The sequence below is a fragment of the Amphibalanus amphitrite genome, unplaced genomic scaffold, assembly GCF_019059575.1.
Source record: "Amphibalanus amphitrite isolate SeventyFive unplaced genomic scaffold, NRLGWU_Aamphi_draft 000033F_arrow, whole genome shotgun sequence".
In the NCBI taxonomy this organism is placed as follows: domain Eukaryota; kingdom Metazoa; phylum Arthropoda; class Thecostraca; order Balanomorpha; family Balanidae; genus Amphibalanus; species Amphibalanus amphitrite.
Window position 1 is genome coordinate 770646 of NW_024881529.1, and position 13596 is coordinate 784241.

Genomic DNA, 13596 nt, shown 5'->3' on the forward strand with positions numbered 1-13596 from the left:
CGGCGTAACAAAAATCGAATTTTACTCGGGTCATATTCCCAGTTTTCGTTGATTGGCTTAGCCGGAGTCGTCCCCAAATTAATGAGAAGTGGCCTTCGTTCTGTCGTGGCCACCCTGAGCCAGCTTCACCGCAATCACCGTTATCACTTATCAGTTCGCCATTCGAATGACACACTGATATTGCTTACGCACTGACACACATAAGACGAAGCATTTTTACTTTGTGTTGATAAAAGGATACCTATAACATCATCGCTGATCACACTTCACTCTTCAGTGAAGAAAGTGGATAGCTGCTTCTCACTAGCACAGTGTCAACTTAGAAAACGAGACTCTAAGCCCTAATAATGAATATTTACACAGCTTGCAGCATTGCACTTTGATGTAATTGTGAGCAATACAGAGTTCATCTCTCAGCGCTCAATGAAGGCGGATAGTGCGCACTGAAGGGGCGCAGCAGCGTCAGGTGACGTGCGTCAGCTGCCTGAGTGGTAGACTGACCCGCAAGGCACGCAGGCATTGCGGTACAGTGGCGAACAGGCGACTGCCACGGCGCGCTCGGCCGATTGGGCTCGGAAAGAAACTCCGTGAACGCTGTAGCGCTACACCACAGGAGTGAGAACTGAGAACAGAGGAAGAATATAAGCCCAACAGTAGTCCGCCTGCACCCCAGTCGGTGTGGAAACGGTAAAAAGCAAGGAGGTGAGGGGCAATTTGGCATCGCCGAAAGAACAGTTTTGGTATAGAGCAGAAACAACTCAAAATGAATGACCTTTTCCTCGAATATAGAAAGTTTAAATGTCGAAAATGATGTATATTGTATATAGGTGAATTTTCGCCCACAGGGCATCATCAGACAAGCAATTGGCACAAATTAAACATCAAACATCTTTTGATGCTGGCTTCAGCTGAGAGCAAAAGATGTTCGATGTTTAATTTGTGCCAATTGCTTGTCTGATGATGCCCTGTGGGCGAAAATTCACCTAAATACATCATTTTCGACATTTGAACTTTCTATATTCGAGGAAAAGGTCATTCATTTTGAGTTATTATAACAATATGTTCCTCGCGAGAGCACTCAACACCATAGAACCAGCGTTACCGCTGGCGTCTCGCTGGTTTCCCCAGATTCTCACGAAAATTTCCCTATTTTAAAAATTATTTCCCTAGATACGGCTATTTTCATGGAATTTGACGTACTTTCCTCATTCAAACCATTCGTGTTATAGTCGCTGCGTCCCAAAACAGCAATTTACTACATTCTATGACGTTAACGTAAGAGATTCTAATGAAATTGCTGGCATATAGCAAATTACTGTACGTGGTATAATATAATTGAGTGGTATATCGCAAATTGTGGTGTTGCGAGACGCGGGAAACTGCCGTATGGGTAGCGGTAGTGGTGGCGTAAGAGACACGAGTCGATGCATTATTTTGCACCGTCAATCGTAAGGAAGTGATGTGCGCTAGACATCGTAAAAATCACGCCAAAACAAAAACTTTGATGTAAAAATTAGCCGCACCCGAAATGGTACAAAGCAGAAGCAGTTCGTTTTGAAATAATAGCAAGAAGTATTTATAACTACATGCATACATATGTAATTCCCTTTATATCTTTAAAACGAGAGCATCAAACCTCAATTTTGTGAAAAAATGTTCTCATATTTATTTGATATAGCACGCGGAAGAATAATTTATGACAATAATGATTTCGATTGTTGAAAAAACAACAATTTTTCGGGTTTGTGGCATTTCCCTAGATTTCGTGTGAAATCCATATATCCCTAGATCTTCGCTGATTTCCATAGAAAAGGGAAATTTCCCTAGCAGCGGTAACCCTGCATAGAACAGAAACATGAAAATCGCTATCAACCAGTAAAACGCCTTTTGGGCGAAGAACGAGCGAGCGAGATAGTGAGCCCTGCACGTGCAAAAGGGCGAGAGGGTACTTCCAACGGGCTTGTGCAAAGCACCCTTCTAACCGGTCGCTAGCGGTGTGCCAAATTTGAACGCAATCGGCCCAGCCGTTTCTGAGATCTGGAAGCGGCATTCTGCACGTGCGCACGTGCAAACGGGGTCCAAAATGACTTTTGCACGGCACCCTACTAACCGGTCCCCAACCGTGTACCAAATTTGAGCGCAATCGGCCCAGCCGTTCTCGAGATCTGGAAACGCCCCCTGCACGTGCGCACGTGCAGTAGCACCCTAACCGCAACACATGGGAATGCATTGCCTGGTGGGTGCCTACCTGTATGCCAAGTTTCAGCGAAATCGCCCCAGTAATTACCGAGTTACTGAATTGGGAACAAATTTGACACCTCTTATTGTTGTATTTTGCACGTGCAGTGGGGGTCACTCACATAGATCAAGAGTATCCGACCTTTGGTAAAAGGGATGCAGATACCCTATAAAAATGACCGCAAGACAATCGCTCAAGCCGCTGCTGAGATATGGGCCTCTCAAAATCATTACTTTTGCAAAACTGCTTGAACACCCTTGACTTTTCACGTGGCACGTGCCACGACGGTCACTGAGATGTATCAAAAGTAGTCAATTACGGGGTAGAAGGGATGGGGCTACCCAGCAAAAAAGACCGCAGGCCATTCGGTCCAGCGGTTGCTGAGATATAAGCCTCTCAAAAGCGTTACAGGCCGGGCCGGGCCGGGCCGGGCCGCTCATACTTAGATTTTTCCGTTATATTGAAAAGACTTCGCTTCGCTCGCTGCGCTCGCTCGCTCGTAATCACATAAAAACATCGTTCAAAAAAGAGACAAAAGCGGGTTATTGAAATACAGCCGTGATGATGAGTGTGAACTGCAATAATGCTCAACTGCATATCACATGGTCGTGACAGGCATATATCGAACCACATGGCGACTTAAAGTCTTGCGAATATCGGGCATTAGTTTCTTAATTCTTTCATCCGTCTGAAAAAAACAAGTTGCAGCGAAAGGATTCGTTTCTTTTTAGCAATAGTGAATGAGAATGTTGCAAGTTTGTGAGTTAGAATCCCATTGATTATTTGCCTCATGTATTTTTTGGTGTATGGCCTAAGCCAACGAGTAACGGGGCCTTACATCAAGTTTTAAAACGGTTGTTGTTCCTGGCATCGGCAGAGCATTTATTGAGTGCGATTTATTCTACGGTTGTGGAAAATTCGCTGCAAAATCAAAGCGTGTTTGGAATTTTTATTGAAGCAGCGCCATCGGAACTTAAAAGCTGCTCTTCATGAAAATTTGAAAGCATTATATTACAATAGATAGAAAAGCAGTCTGATTATGTGAGCAGAGCTTTGTGCAGAAGCTTTTCATAGATGATGCGATAATTGAAGCGATTTGAAGCTGAATGTACTTCACAATTAGACACAAAGAATACAAAATCGAGACGATGTTTGGTTTATTGCTAATGCATCATAATTCATATCATCCAAACCGTTCTTAGCATTAGTTTTCTCTAGGCAGAATAGTTGATAAGTTATCAACTATCATTGCATTTTATCAACGAGGCGTTAATTGATCAAGAAGTTGGGATAATTGCCGTTCTATAACTTGTTTGTTGAACCTTGGAGCTGTGATAGCGTGATAAGAATCCCTTCAAATATCTATTCAGGCTAGCGAGTGTACACGGCTCATCAATTTAGATACCGTTGTGGCATTTTGACGGTGCCTGCATTAAAATTTGCAGCCGGATTCCCGATTATCGACCATGACAGCTCAGCTTGAAATCTGGAGCTAAAACTTAAATGAGCTTAAATGTCACGATACGCTCAACTGCAAAGTGAATGTCGTAGGTCAATGGTTGAATTATCGCAAGAAAATTTCCAAATGATTTTGCGTTTCGCTCGTCTCACTAGATAGCCATCGTAACTTGGCTTTAGCTGGCATAATATTTACAACTGCTACAACTGATACAGCCTTCGGCAAAACCGTAACTCCGTAACTCACTGTCTCCGCCCAGTAATTACTGTTACAGACGCCACAAACAAGCAGAGAGCACCCAGTGGCGAAGGTGCTGCAGTGGGAGCGAAGCAGCACTCTGAGCGCCTGCGTCAGAGATTGTCCGCTGGCAGGGAGTACCGACACGCGCCGCAGCCCCCTCTGGGGACACAGAGTCCGGCACCAGCTGCCGCCGATAAATAATGCATGACGGCGCCGACAGACTGCTCCAGTGAGCACACCACCTCCGGCGGCTCTGTACCTTAGCGGACCGCACCAGGGGCCACACCGTCCCAGCTCCGGCGGATTGCACCAAGTGCGCCAGTGACAACAGCGTGTCTGGGTGGCACCAGTGACCATATCACCTCCAGGATAGCTTATCGGACTGCACCACGCACTGAGCACACGGTGTCAGCTCGCGCAGTACTGCATAACAGCAGCACGGAGGGGTGTCAGCGCTCAGGGACTCGGGTCTCGGAATGGCCTGGTCTCTGGAGATGGTCCTCCGGGAGGCTGCGCACCCAAGAGACGGTCCCAGGGTAGACTGTGGTCGTCCTCCGGGCCCCCCGGGGAGGGAGTTTGCCGTACCTGAGCAGCAGGCCGGCACGCAGCAGCTGGTGCCTCGGAGACACATCGCCCGAGGACATCCCGAGGCCCGGCGCCGGCGGCGGCGCGGGCCGGCTTCAACTGACCCCTGAGGTCGGCACTCGGGCCGAGCGTGTTGTGTGTCGCCGCCGGGGTAACCGGCCGACTGTCGGAGGGGCGGGGCGGGGGCGGCCCGCCAGCTGACGGCTGAGAGCGACGTGTGACCGCCCCCGCCCCCGCCCCCGCCCCCGCCCCCGCCATCCACCGCCGTCACCAACGACACCGACACCGGCCGCCGGACAGGGCGGCGGCGGCGACCTTCAGTCGGTGCGCCAAACGGGTCCGCAGTCCGGCGCCTCCGACCGCAGTCCGGCCCGTCCGTCCGCAGTCCGCCGCCTCCGTCCGCAGTCCGGCGCCCCCGTCCGCAGTCCGGCACCTCCGCCCGCAGTCCGGCGGCGGTCGAGGATGGCCCGACAGGGCTCAATGACCGAGACGGAACTGCCCCGAGTGCCGGACCGGACGACGCGACGCGTCGGACAGACACGGTCGGCGCCAAAGGCGAGAGGACAGAGACGGACAGAGGAGACAGAGGCGGCCAACTCGGTCAGCGAAACAGCTGCATAACGAGCAGTCTCAACAAGAGTGTACGTTCATAAGGAACCGAACCTTACCTGCGTGTTCTAGAGAGTAGATAGGTATATGACAGCTATACCTCGCAGGGATATTTGGCAAGCAGCCAAAAAAAATGTCGCAGAATGTTAAATAAAAAAATATAATAATTAGCGTTGAAAGACACATTGTGCAATAACACCCAGCTGACTTTCAGTTCCCAGTAATACAATGAGCCATGATAGCAGCTTTAGGGTGAAACATTAAATCTCCACGAATTCGGTGAACGTCAAGACTTTGAAGATAAATATTCCATTAGGGGAAGACGTGATCCGTAGAATAAAGAAAGCTTCAGTGCAACCGGACAGACAATGTTTCCTTTACATGACGCTTTCTAGTAAAACATCAAATAAAACAGCTCCATTGAGCACATTTTACTGGAGGGTTAGACCAAAGTGGTACTTATAATATAATTGAGCGACCTAATGGAAAAATCAGCATTCTGAAATATTATTAGATACTTACTGCAAGAATAGAACTTCACGGTACCACTCTTACTGAGTTCAGTCCGCATTTTGGCAACACACTTGCTTTACTTGGGCACCTCGGTGTCCAAGTTCCTCTGGCAGACGTCTCAGCTCTCTGGCTCAGCGGCTCGCGGGACATTTGGCCCGTCTCTGACCAGCACAGTGTCGGCTGGACTAACGAAGCTCTCCTGGGGCCCGGCATTGTCCAAGCCCGCAGTCAGCTTTCCCATGGGCCGAAACGATACGAGCGCTGCCCAGCGAGCCACAGAGAATCACGACAGACCCTAGCGGACCACAGAAAACCTCAGTGGAAGAAAGAGACCCTCAAGGGACCACAGCAAGCCACAGTGAATCGAAGAGAACCGCAGGGGACCACAGCGGACCAAGGTGGACCATAGCGAACCACATTGGACCAAAGAGAGTCACAGGGGAACCACAGTGGATCACAGCCGATTGCATAAGACCACGACGGACCTAAAAAGACCACAGTATGTAGAGTGTAGACCCATGTAGACCACTATAGACCACTACGAAATGCAGTGGACCGTGACTAGATTATCTCCATGAAGAAAACCATGCCCTGGAAGACTAAGAAAACGACTTGCGGATTATGCCAAACCACTATAATCCTGCTACAAACCACGCCCGGCGTTCTCTGCCCGTCTCCGAGTGGCTGGCCATCCATTCTCCGTCTCAGTAGCTGACGTTTGACTCAAGTGCCGCTGACACGGCCGGCCGGCGGGCCGTTCGGAGCCCTGCAGGTCGTTGGGGGCCGCCCCTGACCCGCGGCCACTGCAGTGCATGCTGCACCATCCACCGAATCGATACCAAACGCCACACTGGTCCTGCACAAAGGGTACGAGACGACGTCCGGCAGTCGACTTCACCGAAACAAGAACTGCCACGGGCCGGGCTGTGCGATAGGTCAACGGGTGTGCCGCGGCATGGATTGGATGGCCGGCGATGGCTTTCGTAGAAAAGCGTCGAATGATTCTACGATATTTATGGTAAAAAAGGACAGTTGCATGGCGAGATAAGAGATTAGTTTGGTTATTTAGCAGTATGCCTTGTCTTTGGAAGGAAATTACTAGGCGTTTGCGTGCATAATTTGCACCATGTGCTTGATCGTTATATGATTTTATTTCAATTCAATCCCAAGTAGAAATCGTTTTCTATGAGAGCAGAAAACGACCTTCGTTTCCCAGTTCCTTTTAAGTCACGTTGGTTCTATGTAAACTCAGAAGGAAAATAGCAAATATCATTCATCTTTTCGTTTTCCAGCAGCCTGCTTGTGTTGGCATAATGCATGTAATCAGCATTGCATGTTCGTCATGTGTAACATGGCGCCGCATTGGACCAACCGCCGCACAGTCGCTCATTATACAGCGGCGTAGCAGACGGCTGTAGTGCGCTGATTAAGTGCTGTTTCTCTAATTAACTGGGACAAATCCAGACGGGGAGAATTGCTCATAGATAGTCCGGTGTTAAGGATAACGAGCAGGCCAAGAACTGTAGCTAGCATGGACGTGACCTTTGGTTAGAATTAAGTGCATATAGCGTACTTACTAATGACTTGGCTGTTTAGACCTTGCCATGGCATACATTTTATGTTATAATGAGAACATGTTAGTTTTCAGAAACACCAAAGCAATTGATGCAACTTTATTGATAATATGAAGCGCTAAACTTACAGGTTAAAATCGAATGCATTCCATGAGTTAGTTCTCTATGCGGGATATGATATGATCTATTTTGCTGTTTGCATGGTAAAGCAGTTGAAACGGCGCATCCTCATAAGCAATGCCAGGCTGCCAGAGTATGAAGCTGCACAGCTTGAGAAGGCATAAGTGCCGATCATATATTCGTTACATGAAACAAACAAGTTCATTTTCTCAGAAAACGTTCCGTTTTCTGGTGGCGTAACTCATCTCCTAATTGAAAAGGAGGCAGATCCGAGGGGCACTCACAAACAAGGAATAATGGCCTCATTAGCGCCGATGGAGATGAGTTTCTTTCTGTCTGCTCTGCACTCCTTCAGGCGGCCGGTCAGAGATGCGGTGCTAATCCGGCACTAACCAGGGCCCGACCGCGGCCACTCGCTAATCCCCCGTCATCCATCCGGCTCCGGTCTGTGAGCCGGGGAGGGGGGGGGGCTCTGCCCGACCCGTCTGACCGGCTGGGGGCGTACAGCACGGCGCCCGCCAGATGAGAACGGAACGCCCACCAGACGAGGACGGAACAGCGTCCGCCAGACGAGAACGGAACGCCCACCAGACGAGAACGGAACGCCCACCAGACGAGAACGGAACGCCTAACGACAGACCAAAGACGGAACGTCCAGACGCTCAGACACTGCACCACTCGGCGGCGCCAGACAAGAACGGAACGCCCAACAGACGAAAACGGAACGTCTAGAGGCCGCCCCACACTGGACCTCGCATGCGGGTTGCGAGTTTTTGGGTTTTCGGGTTTCTTCAAAATTAAAGGGACCCTCCCACCTTCAAAAAAGTTAATGAATTGGCATGAAAGTGATGTCGCTCGGTTCAGAAAGAGCAAAAACGAATATCTACCAAATTTCATCGAAAAATATTCACCGGTTTTCAAGATATTAGACTTTTACTTTTGTTTACTTTTTGGGATCTCCGCTGTTCCTAGCGACTTTATTTGAAAGTGCGGCATTTGTTGCGCGCAAAGCAGCATATACCACCGCGTGCTACAAAACGTTTTAGTCAAACATTTAACGGACGTTCGAAAGCCTGATGACGTCATCAGATTCCCGTAATGGTTAAGAGATAGGGACCACGCTGGTCCCACCCTGCAAGTAAAGGGAAGAAATTTCTTGAATACCATAAAGCTGCGGGGGTTGCGACCAGGATAAATGGTGGTTTCTGAGCCTGGCCGCAAACTTGGCTATCTCAACTCAAAACTAATGTTAAGGTGGGAGGGTCCCTTTAAATAATACAATCTAAGCTGAGACCCACACTACCATATAACAAGCGAGTCTGCATGTTTTTAGGTTGTGAGCCACCTTGCATCGCATTCCAAAAGTTGATTTTGAGTCAACTTTCGATTTTCCTCGCTGCGAGGTCTGCGAGTTCTGCGAGGTTTGCGGGTTTTTCGTAGGAGTCGAATTTTGGTTCGTTGCTCTGGTATTGCGACTATATATAATTTTCTGAGGGTGTACCGGCTTCACTGCATTCATGAAGTTACCATATGGGAACGGTCTTATCACTCTATGAATTAGTATTATGTCCGCAAACTCAAAACCCGCAAACTCGCAACCCGCATGCGAGGTCTAGTGTGGTGCGGCCTTAACAGAGGAAAACGGAGCGTCCAGCAGACGAGAACGGAAAAAGAATGGAACGCCCCAAGGCAGAAGGGAACCGATATCCTACGGCAGCGCCCGCTACTGAGAACAATGTTCCGTCAAATCTTTGTAGCTATGCGTTAATGTATAGGATTTATGGTCAGGCGTTACTGCTTATTTCCGCTACATATATACATTTCCACTGGAATTTTAACACCTTCTACCATCGACAGCCCTAGATTAGGTGGTGGTCATCTCTCAACATCAGTTCGGTGCACATACAGTCTCACGATTCTTCATTCTTAACCCGCCATTCCGCCACTCCGCCACTTCGCCGTCACCGCCGCCGCTGCAGTCGAAACGACGGAGCATCGCTGGCGGCCAATAAACCGACCAGCCGCCCATTGAAACACCATCCGAACAAAGCTGCACTGTTCATAGAGCGCTCAGCGCCCGCTACGATTGTGTGCCGCTCTCTCTCTCTCTCTCTCTCTCTCTCTCTCTCTCTCTCTCTCTCTCTCTCTCTCTCTCTCTCTCTCTCTCTCTCTCTCTCTCTCTCTCTCTCTCTCTCTCTCTCTCTCTCTCTCTCTCTCTCTCTCTCTCTCTCTCTCTTTCTCTCTCTCTCTCTCTCTCTCTCTCTCTCTCTCTCTCTCTCTCTCTCTCTCTCTCTCTCTCTCCGCTCTTCCCTGCCCGCTGGGAGAATAGGGAGCGATGGTAGGTCGGCGGCGCTGGCACAGCAGCGGTGATCTAATTTTCTGTCAAATTGGTGGCGATATTTGGCTCGCGCTATCGCTGGCGCTTCTAACCTTTCCATCAGTAGCTCATCCCTTCCCAAGGGATATCTGCCTGGCTTGTGCCTTGGTGGCCTTCATATTCCCCTTACCTTAGTAACCTAACCCGCGCGGGGCTGGGGTCTCCAGCCGAACGCGCGGGGCTGGGGGGGGTAAATTTTACCCCCCTGTTATCTCCCGAACTAATGGTCCGATTTGGAAAATTCGAACGCCAATCGAAAGCTCTCATCAGGAACTACTAAAAACATGTACTTAATTTAAAGTTTGAGGTCAAGGTCAAGGTCAGGTCAAGGGTACAAATTGCTAGTTTCTACAGTATCGGCCTTGCACCGTAGTTGCCGAAGAATGGAGTCATGGACTGAAACTGATCGCCCAAAACGTGTTCTTAGGCTACCAAGACAATATTCGTTGCATACAATAACATTCAGAGGTCAAGGTCAAGGTCAGGTCAGGTCAGGTCAGGTCACCAAAAAACAAAATATAGAAAAGGGCATGTGCGACACATGTTATATGGGTCATTTTACTCATAGAATTAAATAGGCACACTCAATAAGTGATATGGACCACCTCTGAATGAATTTCAGGTCGAGGTCAGGTCAAGGTCAGGTCAAGTGAGGTCAAATTTTGAAGTTGGTTGTTAAGGCCTAAAAAGATGTCTATCTGATGCAGTTTTTCACGGAGAATCGAATGGTGCTATTTTTGTTTCCGTACGAGGTCTAGAACTTCCAAAAAAGTCATTTTTCAAAAATTTTGTGTGTCGTGACGTCATAAAATTTTGAATAACTCCCACATTTTTGAACCGATTCTTCTAAAATTTGGTATGTAGGTGCACAAAGACCACTTCTCTGACATATATTCCGGTTTTTCGATAGACTCAAAATTTTGGATTTTATAATGATTTTCCCAAAAAAGTCAGTTTTTTGAAAAAATTTAGGCCAAAATCCAGAATTTTCAAAAAACCGAGATAGCCATTTGATAGACAAAGTAAAATTGCGTATAACCTTTTTTGTTACGTCTTGATTCCTTTAAAAATGAAGATGTTAGCGGCGTTTGAACTTTTGCCGTTTTTGAGGCGAAAATGGCGAACATGACGTCACTAAAACGTCAATATCTCAAAAATTTTCCGACGGATTTCGCTCAAATTTTCAGGGAACGTGTCAAATTGATGTAAGAAAAGGTACTGAAAGTTTGGCGGCGCTGTGCGCCGCCGTTTTTTAGATATCGCAAAAATTCGCGAGGGGGGGTAAAATTTACCCCCCCAGCCCCGCGCGGGTTAAAGGAAGACTGCCACCTTCAAAAAGTTTTCTCAGATCGGCCTATGATTTATTCCCTGGACAAAACAAAATTTTAGAATTCACCTGACAAAGTATAATCACGTGAATCGCGAAAAAAATTGTCGATTATCATACAATTATCAATCGGTTAATGTCTAGCGACAATGTTTACACATCACTAGACTTCAAGGTCATAAGATTATTACATTTTATTTGAAAAAGTAAGGTATTTTATGATTTACTAATATATGATTTCATAAGAAATTGGCCATGTTTATAATTTATTTTGCATTTAAGTTCGTAAAACATTTAAAAATCATGGCTCATTTGGAATGGGTCTGGCCCATGTTAAACCCCATTTCCCACACTTTTTTGGAAAAAAATGAACTACTGAATATATAAGTTTAACTTTTATTTTGACACTCCAAAATTCTTCTCTGATCTCGAAACAATCAAAGTTTTGACATATATTTACCAAAAGATAAGAAAATTCATGTTTCAAAGTTATCGATAAACAGTAGAGATGTCGGTTTTCTTGGACTAAAAAAATGGCATCAAACTGAACTTTGGTCTCCGATTTCTCGCAAACGGGTTCGAATTTCGGAAAACCGACTTCAGTCTGGGACATAGGTGGCTCAGCTCTAGTGAAAACCGTTTTGTGGAAAAAAGGTGGCAGTCTACCTTTAAATTTCAAGTACAAACAAACAGGAGTTTCGCCACATTCTCAGGATTCGGGGGTCCGGCCCAAAAATGCATCACTACATTGGGCGACATTACGGAAGCGAAATTATTGCGGGTCCGTGCCCCCATCCCCCCCCCCCGGAAGTTGAGCCCCTGCAAACAATAACGAATTGTGACGATTTTAAATTTACTGAATCACGAACTGGTTACGCCTCACACCCTAAAGGAACCACACTGAGCCGCCGCCGGAGACGACGCTCGAACTTCCGGCGGAAGCGGAAATGAACTCGGTCGGTAGCAGCGCGACAGTGGATCGGGCCACACAGTGTGAGCTGTAGACCACGGACTGAAGGCATTTGTGCGGCCACATACCGAACAGCCCGATAGCACAGTCCCGCACAGGCTGCGTCTCTATCCGTTCTCGTTAGCTTCGTTTGTTCGCGGCGTCACAAAACCAGCCACCGTTGCGCTGTTTGCCGTGCGGCAAATGACGGGTTATCTACCGTGCGACCCGGCCATTAGGGTACGCCGGCGGGCAGTCAGGCGCCCGACCAGCGTCGACAGCGACGATGGCAGCGTCGACGGCGACGATGGCAGCGACGAAGCAATCGCCTGTGTCGCCGGCGACGGCGGGGCGTCTCGTGCTGAGCACCTATTGTGCTGTGACAGCCAGCGGCGCGCCGGCCTGCCCTGACGAGCCGGATAATTGGCCCGTGTCGCGTGGAAAGGAGCCCCGGATAATTACCCGACTGAGAGTCGCCACGCGTCTTCATTACAAACATTGGAATAATCGCTTTTGGAATGGAAGGTGTGATCCCGCAAACGGTGTTAGAATTGAATCGACGTGGCCGTGGGGTGAAAGATGAGAGGCGGTACGTGCAAAAGCAAATGTGCTTAAAAAGTACAGGCAGCCTTCGTCCGAGTAGCCAGTCTTGAAAAAGAATTCAAAAAGAATATGCAAAGCAAAAAACGAACATAAACTGGAGCAGAAATGTGAAAAGATGTGTTCAACAAACTGGTGATAAATAAAGTATCGTGCCTGATAACTGAAAACCGTGAATCACTCAAAGCCAAAAAGTTAGTAGGTACCCATAGGTCTATTGATAAGCTTTGGTGAGAGACTGAGTTAGCATCACGCTGTTTTTCAATTTGTAAATGCTATAAATGATTAAACGTTATTTCAGAGTTTCGGCGGCCGGCGGTCAAATCTGCAGATCGAAATAAAACACAACACAAGATAAGTCTGTAGGTATGTTCCATATCTACGAGTGTGCTTATGCATGTGCGCAACGAGAGCGATCGATAAAAACCAAATCAAATATGTTCCAATGCTTATTGCTATTTTCGTCGAGAGTGTTTCAATGAAGATAATCATATTTACATAAATATATAAATGTAGCTATCGTAAACTGAAATTTACCAGAAAAAAAAAATAATTCTGCTCAATTATAATTAAGCATCATTCCATTATACTAAATTCCTGAAAGCTTTGAACATTTTCCCTTAGGGATCCCTTTGATGTGGCTTTGGCGCGGAGTAGGCACATTTTTACAAGCGAGCCGCAGTTCTCAAACAAAATTGATTACATCGGCAAAATCGTTTTTTGATGACATCGGACGACTGTGGTGAGTCCTAAGTCAGTGAAACGGTCTGACAGTCTCTCTCAATGACAGCGGCTCGAGGCCCATGACAACGCGAAATAGCACAGTATAACACACGCTGGTGCAGATGAGTGAAAATTCACCCAAAGTGAGTATGAAGTAATGGATTCATTTATATACTTTAGTTGTGTAATGAAGAAACATTAGCTTGCAAAAAGGAAAACATTTTGTCATGTTGAAACTTTTAGGACATTGTTGGACAATTACTCGATCTACGATTTCTTAG

The 13596-nt window shown here is 47.3% G+C and overlaps 1 protein-coding gene across 6 annotated transcripts in view; it reads right to left on the reverse strand.

Moving 5' to 3' along the window:
• LOC122369108 (voltage-gated potassium channel subunit beta-2-like) overlaps positions 1-13596 on the reverse strand; it is an 83770-nt gene that overhangs the window by 33998 nt on the left and 36176 nt on the right. The window lies entirely within an intron of this gene.